Source organism: Oncorhynchus masou, chromosome 31 (assembly GCF_036934945.1).
Source record: "Oncorhynchus masou masou isolate Uvic2021 chromosome 31, UVic_Omas_1.1, whole genome shotgun sequence".
Lineage (NCBI taxonomy): Eukaryota > Metazoa > Chordata > Actinopteri > Salmoniformes > Salmonidae > Oncorhynchus > Oncorhynchus masou.
Genome location: NC_088242.1, coordinates 8,635,785 through 8,645,890, shown reverse-complemented (window position 1 = coordinate 8,645,890; position 10,106 = coordinate 8,635,785).

Below are 10,106 nucleotides of genomic sequence, written 5' to 3'. Positions count from 1 at the left end.
TACACTTAATTAGGGAATGGGGGCTTCTGGGAACACACATGATAGACACTAACATTTATGGGCTACAGAGCAGCGCAGATGTCTAAGGCACTGCATCTCATTGTAAGAGGTGTCACTGCAGTCCCCAGTTCAAATCCAGGCTGTGTTCACATCTGGCTGTCATTGGGAGTCCCATAGGATGGCACACGATTAACCCAGTGTTGTCTGGGTTTGGCCGGTGTAGGCCATCATTTTAAATAAGAATTTGTTCTTAACTGAGTTGCTTGAAAATGAATTAGCATCACATTAGACATGATTATGTATAGCGCTGAATTCATGCATAATAATTGCTAAATAATCCTGTTAAAAGTCTGTATTTACATTTCTTTATCAGTGTTTGTTCGCTTCTGAATCTCAATCTCTTCAGCCAGCCAGGCAAGGTTCTGAGTGGATGAAATGTAGTGAACGCTGGTGTCGGATTACATTACATATAACACGCCATTGGAGGACGGAAAGTCCCGCCTAAAATTTAATTTGCTCATCGGAGTGCCAGTCACTTCTTGGCAGAAGGACACGCATATGGATACTGTCAAGCGAAGCACAACGATGGAAATCTATCTGCATCCACAGAAACTAGTCCCATCGTTCTATGATAAACACAGAAGTAGATTTAAAATCGAATTCAAAAGAAGAAAACATAGAGATATAGAGAGAGAGTCTTCCAGTCGCTTAATGTTTTGATTGTATATATAGCCTAATAAACACCTAGCTAAGTGGGCAGGGGGAGGGGGGGCACATTACAGGCATACATTTGCATTATTAAGCAGTTAGTCTGTTATAAGTTAATATAAGTATTGACATTTATTCAGTGATTTTCTTCTTTGTCTAATATATGTTTTTATTCATTCACAACAAGAACGTTGCTGGGCTCAGCACAGGCAGCTTGGATCTGGGTCTTCTGCTCCCAGTGATGCTAGGCTTAGCAGAAAAGACAGCTCAGCTGCTGCTGACGCACAGTGGAGGTAAAACATAAAGAGAAAGAGAGACAGACAGACAGACAGACAGACAGACAGACAGACAGACAGTGTGCCCCTGGCCCTACATGTGTGCTCTCAAGAAAATATACACTGACTGTACAAAACAGTAGGAACATCTTCCTAATTTTTTGACCTCAGAACAGCCTCAATCTCTTCAGGGCATTGACTCTACAAGGTGTCGAAAGGGTTCCACAGCGATGCTGGCCTACTCTCTAATAATAGCAGGTCCTATATTTAACTGTCTGAACGATGCTGGCCTACTCTCTAATAATAGCAGGTCCTATATTTAACTGTCTGAACGATGCTGGCCTACTCTCTAATAATAGCAGGTCCTATATTTAACTGTCTGAATGATGCTGGCCTACTCTCTAATAAGAGCAGGTCCTATATTTAACTGTCTGAACGATGCTGGCCTACTCTCTAATAATAGCAGGTCCTATATTTAACTGTCTGAACGATGCTGGCCTACTCTCTAATAATAGCAGGTCCTATATTTAACTGTCTGAACGATGCTGGCCTACTCTCTAATAATAGCAGGTCCTATATTTAACTGTCTGAACATGAGTCCTGAAATGTTTGCTTTTCATGCCCAGTTTACAACTACAGGAGTCAGACAGACTGTCAGTTTACAACTACAGGAGTCAGACAGACTGTCAGTTAACAACTACAGGAGTCAGACAGACTGTCAGTTAACAACTACAGGAGTCAGACAGACTGTCAGTTAACAACTACAGGAGTCAGACAGACTGTCAGTTTACAACTACAGGAGTCAGACAGACTGTCAGTTTACAACTACAGGAGTCAGACAGACTGTCAGTTAACAACTACAGGAGTCAGACAGACGGTCAGTTAGACTGTCAGTTAACAACTACAGGAGTCAGACAGACGGTCAGTTAACAACTACAGGAGTCAGACAGACGGTCAGTTAACAACTACAGGAGTCAGACAGACTGTCAGTTAACAACTACAGGAGTCAGACAGACGTTCAGTTAACAACTACAGGAGTCAGACAGACGGTCAGTTAGACTGTCAGTTAACAACTACAGGAGTCAGACAGACTGTCAGTTAACAACTATAGGAGTCAGACAGACGGTCAGTTAACAACTACAGGAGTCAGACAGACGGTCAGTTAGACTGTCAGTTAACAACTACAGGAGTCAGACAGACGGTCAGTTAACAACTACAGGAGTCTGACAGACTGTCAGTTAACAACTACAGGAATCAGACAGACTGTCAGTTAACAACTACAGGAGTCAGACATACTGTCAGTTAACAACTACAGGAGTCAGACAGACGTTCAGTTAACAACTACAGGAGTCAGACAGACTGTCAGTTAACAACTACAGGAGTCAGACAGACGGTCAGTTAGACTGTCAGTTAACAACTACAGGAGTCAGACAGACGGTCAGTTAGACTGTCAGTTAACAACTACAGGAGTCAGACAGACGGTCAGTTAACAACTGCAGGAGTCAGACAGACGGTCAGTTAGACTGTCAGTTAACAACTACAGGAGTCAGACAGACTGTCAGTTAACAACTACAGGAGTCAGACAGACGGTCAGTTAACAACTACAGGAGTCAGACAGACTGTCAGTTAACAACTACAGGAGTCAGACAGACGGCCAGTTAACAACTACAGAAGTCAGACGGTCAGTTAACAACTACAGGAGTCAGACAGACTGTCACTTAACAACTACAGGAGTCAGACAGACTGTCAGTTAACAACTACAGAAGTCAGACAGACTGTCAACTACAGGAGTCAGACAGACTGTCAGTTAACAACTACAGGAGTCAGACAGACGGTCAGTTAACAACTACAGGAGTCTGACAGACTGTCAGTTTACAACTACAGGAGTCAGACAGACTGTCAGTTAACAACTACAGGAGTCAGACAGACTGTCAGTTAGACTGTCAGTTAACAACTACAGGAGTCAGACAGAGGGTCAGTTAACAACTACAGGAGTCAGACAGACTGTCAGTTAACAACTACAGGGGTCAGACAGACTGTCAGTTTACAACTACAGGAGTCAGACAGACTGTCAGTTAACAACTACAGGGGTCAGACAGACTGTCAGTTTACAACTACAGGAGTCAGACAGACTGTCAGTTAACAACTACAGGAGTCAGACAGACTGTCACTTAACAACTACAGGGGTCAGACAGACTGTCAGTTTACAACTACAGGAGTCAGACAGACTGTCAGTTTACAACTACAGGGGTCAGACAGACTGTCAGTTTACAACTACAGGAGTCAGACAGACTGTCAGTTAACAACTACAGGAGTCAGACAGACTGTCAGTTAACAACTACAGGAGTCAGACAGACTGTCAGTTAACAACTACAGGAGTCAGACAGACTGTCAGTTAACAACTACAGGAGTCAGACAGACTGTCAGTTAACAACTACAGGAGTCAGACAGACTGTCAGTTAACAACTACAGGAGTCAGACAGACCGTCAGTTTACAACTACAGGAGTCAGACAGACTGTCAGTTAACAACTACAGGAGTCAGACAGACGGTCAGTTAACAACTACAGGAGTCAGACAGATGGTCAGTTTACAACTACAGGAGTCAGACGGTCAGTTAACAACTACAGGAGTCAGACAGACGGTCAGTTAACAACTACAGGAGTCAGACAGACTGTCAGTTTACAACTACAGGAGTCAGACAGACGGTCAGTTAACAACTACAGGAGTCAGACAGACGGTCAGTTAACAACTACAGGAGTCAGACAGACGGTCAGTTTACAACTACAGAAGTCAGACGGTCAGTTAACAACTACAGGAGTCAGACAGACTGTCAGTTAACAACTACAGGAGTCAGACAGACGGTCAGTTTACAACTACAGAAGTCAGACGGTCAGTTAACAACTACAGGAGTCAGACAGACTGTCAGTTAACAACTACAGGAGTCAGACAGACTGTCAGTTAACAACTACAGGAGTCAGACAGACGGTCAGTTAACAACTACAGAAGTCAGACGGTCAGTTAACAACTACAGGAGTCAGACAGACTGTCAGTTAACAACTACAGGAGTCAGACAGACTGTCAGTTAACAACTACAGGAGTCAGACATACGGTCAGTTAACAACTACAGGAGTCAGACAGACAGTCAGTTTACAACTACAGGAGTCAGATGGTCAGTTAACAACTACAGGAGTCAGACAGACGGTCAGTTAACAACTACTGGAGTCAGACAGACTGTCAGTTAACAACTACAGGAGTCAGACAGACGGTCAGTTAACAACTACAGGAGTCAGACAGACTGTCAGTTTACAACTACAGGAGTCAGACAGACGGTCAGTTAACAACTACAGGAGTCAGACAGACGTTCAGTTAGACTGTCAGTTAACAACTACAGGAGTCAGACAGACGGTCAGTTAACAACTACAGGAGTCAGACAGACGGTCAGTTAGACTGTCAGTTAACAACTACAGGAGTCAGACGGTCAGTTAACAACTACAGGAGTCAGACAGACTGTCAGTTAACAACTACAGGAGTCAGACAGACTGTCAGTTAACAACTACAGGAGTCAGACAGACGGTCAGTTAACAACTACAGGAGTCAGACAGACTGTCAGTTAACAACTACAGGAGTCAGACAGACGGTCAGTTAACAACTACTGGAGTCAGACAGACGGTCAATTAACAACTACAGGAGTCAGACAGACTGTCAGTTAACAACTACAGGAGTCAGACAGACGGTCAGTTAACAACTACTGGAGTCAGACAGACGGTCAATTAACAACTACAGGAGTCAGACAGACGGTCAGTTAACAACTACAGGAGTCAGACAGACTGTTATACCACTCCGGGCCACAAGGTGGAGAGCACGAGACTGACATTGGAACATGGTTGGCTCCCACATGACATGAACTCTCCTCTGATGCTGTGGGGAGGAAGTTTGAGTGAGCAACATGGAGAGATGTCTTATCTAGAGCCACTTACAGTGAGTGCATGAATCTTACGATAGCTAGGTGAGACAACAACATATCACAATCGTATCAAGTACATTTACGTGTTTTATGTCTTGGACAATACTATGGTTTTTTGATAGATTTATTCTGCTCTGAAGAAAACATTATACTGCCTCGATGACATTATTGCATTAAACATCCCTGTAAAATCAAAGCAACTGAAAGGCATGTGCAGAGTCAGTGTGATCAGCTTTCTGCCCGTCAAAGTTCTCTTGTCATTCAGTGCCTTTGTTCTTACAGACATAGACCAGACACACCAGATGCCATAGTGCTGTTCTGCCACCAATGACACGGATCTGGTTAAATGCCAGGTATTGGACTGCGGCTTGTATCCAGTCGGAAGACGAACGCCAGACCAACAGGCGTTTACACCACAATGATCACAATGTGTCCCTAAATATAAGTTTACACAGCCAATTACAGGTTACCTACTGCAACTAAAGACTGAGTAACAGACTGGTTTAATGCTGATGTTCCTAGTAACATATTAAGTAACAACATCTCAAGGATGATCAATGGAAACAGGATGCACCTGAGCTCAATTTCGAGTCTCATAGCAAAAGGGTCTGAATACTTACGTAAATAAAGTATTTCCGTAAAAAGAAAAAAATGTATGTACTTTTTCAAAAAGGACTAAAAATCCGATTTTGCTTTGTAACTATGGGGCATTGTCTGTAGATTGATGAGGACATTTTTTTCATTTAAACCACTTTAGAATAAGGCTGTAACATAACAAAATGTGGAAAGTAACAACGTAACATGACTCACGAATGTCACTACATAATGCATATTCAAGAATCTGAGCCCAGTTTTTGAAAAGATTTCGTCTATCGGTTAGAATTAAATGCATAGAAATATAACGAATGGAGTGGAAGAATCAATGTCTTGAATAGGGATGTCCATTCTATTCATTATATTTCTATGCATTTTATCCTAGCCGATAGGTGAAATTCAGCTTGATTAAAAAAAACTGTGCCTTGATGATTGATTTATCAATGATGAAACTGCCAACAACAAAACACCACCAACACTATCAGCGGTATATCTACATCTAGTACAAATGAGAAAAGTAGGGAATAGGGATGTTTAATTGATCAATGTATGCTACAACATGCAGCAAGTAAAAAAAAAAAAAAAGTTTTCGATGAAATTTGATCATATTTGGATGAAACCAGATCAAAGTAGTATGACTAAAGTGTGAAAAATGATGGTTGCTTCAACATTGATAAGGTGTAATCATAAAGTCACTGGTCCCCTCACCTTATATCACCCACGTAGATTCAGGAGGCGAGATTAACACCAGCATGTTGTGACATGACAGAAAAAAAATAAAAAAAACATGACAGAAAGCCTGTCCTTTTAATAATACACCAATGGGTAACATCTTATTCTCTTATCTAATTTAAATAACTACAGCCTTGTTATCAACATGACAGAAAGCATGTTCGCAGAGGGGCATTGTTTACAGAGCTAGTTAACTAGTCTACCGGTGCCAAAATGGGGGGCCTGCAGCATGTCAACAAACACAATTAGATGGCTCCACTATTCATCTAAGGCAAAGATACTTATAGGTTTCCACTTTCATCTGTGTTAGCTAGCAACTGGATAGCTATGTCTTCAGCCAGCATGGAAGAAAAACGGGGGAAGGGTTGCCCAAAACTCAGACACAGTTGTCATGTCATTACATCAAGAGACATGACAGACAAACGGAAGAAATACAAACTTCTTGACATCATTGATAGTCATGATATATCAGTATTGTCTGACGCGCACACACACATACACACACGCACACACGCACGCACACAGATTGGTAAGTTAGTCTAACCATCTCAATGGGCCCCCATTGATTTTGTTGTTTTTAGATTGGTAAATTAGTCTAACCATCTCAATGGGCTCCCATTGATTTTGTTGTTTTTAGATTGGTAAGTTCATCTAACCATCTCAATGGGCCCCCATTGATTTTGTTGTTTTTAGATTGGTAAGTTCATCTAACCATATCAATGGGCCCCCATTGATTTTGTTGTTTTTAGATTGGTAAATTCATCTAACCATATCAATGGGCCCCCATTGACTTTGATGTTTTTAGATTGGTAAGTTAGTCTAACCATCTCAATGGGCCCCCATTGACTTTGATGTTTTTAGATTGGTAAGTTAGTCTAACCATCTCAATGGGCCCCCATTGACTTTGATGTTTTTAGATTGGTAAGTTAGTCTAACCATCTCAATGGGCTCCCATTGATTTTGTTGTTTTTAGATTGGTAAGTTAGTCTAACCATCTCAATGGGCCCCCATTGATTTTGTTGTTTTTAGATTGGTAAGTTAGTCTAACCATCTCAATGGGCTCCCATTGATTTTGTTGTTTTTAGATTGGTAAGTTAGTCTAACCATCTCAATGGGCTCCCATTGATTTTGTTGTTTTTAGATTGGTAAGTTAGTCTAACCATCTCAATGGGCCCCCATTGATTTTGTTGTTTTTAGATTGGTAAGTTAGTCCAACACAGAACATGAAACATGACATAATACAGAACAATAATAGACAAGAACAGCTCTAGAACAGAACTACATCAATTTGAAAACGGTCCACGTAGACTACACATCAAAACATACACACAAACTGTCACGACTTCGTCGTCACCGTCCTACTAGCCACTACCGATCCCTTTTCGTGTATCTGTTGGTTTTGTCTGATTGGTTTCACCTGTGTGTTGTTTAGTTAATTAGTGTCTGTATATGTAGTAGGTTGTCCCGCCCTTGTTTTGTGCGGGATTGTTTATTTGTGTATTCATGTCAGTCGGTGTATCTTGTGTTCATATTCTCCAGTCTGTCCTTATCCTGTGTTGGATTGTTCACCCTGTGTGTGTTGGGTTGATCGTATTTCTTGTTCACCGGAGAATAAACTGTCATATCGCTATCTGCTCTCTGCGCCTGATTCCACCCACCTTGATTAGACGTGACACAAACTATGAAGATCCAATAGGGGAGAGGCGTTGTGCCGTAAGGTATCGCTTTATCTGTTTGGTTGTTTTGCTGTTTATTTGATCAATATGAGATGGAAGGGAGTCCCATGCAATTAAGGCTTTCTATAATACTGTGCGCTTTTGTCACGCCCTGGTCGAAGTATATTGTGTTTGTCTTCATTTATTTGGTCAGGCCAGGGTGTGACATGGGTTTTTTGTATGTGGTGTGTTTGTATTGGGATTGTAGCTTATTGGGGTGTGCTCGTTAAGTCTATGGCTGTCTGAAGTGGTTCTCAATCAGAGGCAGGTGTTTATCGTTGTCTCTGATTGGGAACCATATTTAGGCAGCCATATTCATTGAGTGTTTGGTGGGTGATTGTCCTTATGTCCTTAGTGTCCTTGTTCTGTGTTCGTTTACACAAGTATAGGCTGTTTTTGTTACGTTCATTACGTTTATTGTTTTGTAGTGTTTGTGTTTAGTGTGTTCGTCATTAAACATGAATCGTAATCGACACACCGCATTTTGGTCCGACTCTCCTTCCCACAACGAAAGCCGTAACAGAATCACCCAACACAACAGGACCAAGCGGCGTGTCAACAGGCAGCAGCAGCAAGAGCAACAAAATAGGGATTTCTGGACTTGGGAGGAGATCCTAGACGGAGAAGGTCCCTGGGCACAGCCTGGAGAATATCGCCGCCCCAAGGAAGAACTGGAGGCGTCGAAAGCAGAGAGGCGCTGGTATGAGGAGGCAGCACTGCGACGCGGATGGAAGCCCGATAGTCAGCCCCCAAAATTTCTTGGGGGAGGCTCACAGGGAGTATGGTGACGCTAGGTAGGAGACCTGCGTCAACTTCCTGTGGTTACCGGGGGGCTAGAGAGACCGGGCAGGCACCGTGTTATGCTGTGGTGCGCACGTTGTCTCCAGTGCGGGTGCATAGCCCGGTGCGGTATATTCCAGCTCCGCGTATCGGCCGGGCTAGATTGAGCGTTGAGCCAAATGCCATGAAGCCAGCTCTACGCATCTGGTCCCCAGTGCGTCTCCTTGGGCCGGCTTACATAGCACCAGCCTTGCGCACGGTGTCCCCGGTTCACCTACATAGCCCAGTGCGGGCTATTCCACCTCGCCGCACTGGCAGAGCGACCGGGAGTATTCAACCAGGTAAGGTTGGGCAGGCTCGGTGCTCAAGAGCTCCAGTGAGCCTGCACGGTCCGGTCTACCCTGTACCTCCTCCACACACCAGCCCTCCGGTGGCAGCTCCCCACACCAGGCTTCCTGTGCGTGTCCTCGGCCCAGTACCACCAGTGCCAGCACCACACATCAGGCCTACAGTGCGCCTCGCCTCTCCAGCGCTGCCCGAGTCTTCCTCCTCTCCTGCGCTGCCGGAGTCTCCCACCTGTTCAGCGCAACCAGAGCCTTCCTCGTCTACAGCACTGCCGGAGTCTCCCGCCTGTTCAGCGCTGCCAGAGCCTTCCTCCTCTACAGCGCTGCTGGAGTTTCCTGCATGTTCAGCGCTGCCAGAGCTGCCAGCCTGCATGGAGCAGACAGAGCTGTCAGTCTGCATTGAGCAGCCAGAGCTGTCAGTCTGCATGGAGCAGCCAGAGCTGTCAGTCTGCATAGAGCAGCCAGAGCTGCCAGTCTGCAAGAATCCGCCAGAGCTGCCATTCTGCATGGAGCAGCCAGAGCTGTCAGTCTGCATGGAGCAGCCAGAGCTGTCGGTCTGCATGGAGCAGCTAGAGCTGTCAGTTTACAAGGAGCTGCCAGTCTGCAAGGAGCTGCCAGTCTGCAAGGAGCTGCCAGAGCTGCCAGTCTGCATGGAGCTGCCAGACCTGCCAGTCTGCAAGAAGCCATCAGAGCTGCCAGTCTGCAAGAAGCCACCAGAGCTGCCAGTCTGCAAGAAGCCGCCAGAGCTGCCAGTCTGCATGGAGCAGCCAGAGCCGTCAGTCTGCATGGAGCAGCCAGAGCCGCCAGTCAGCATGGAGCAGCCAGATCCGTCAGTCTGCCAGGATCCGCCAGTCGGCCAGACTCTTCCAGATCTGCCAGTCGGCCAGACTCTTCCAGATCCGCCAGTCAGCCAGACTCTTCCAGATCCGCCAGTCAGCCAGACTCTTCCAGATCCGCCAGTCAGCCAGACTCTTCCAGATCCGCCAGTCAGCC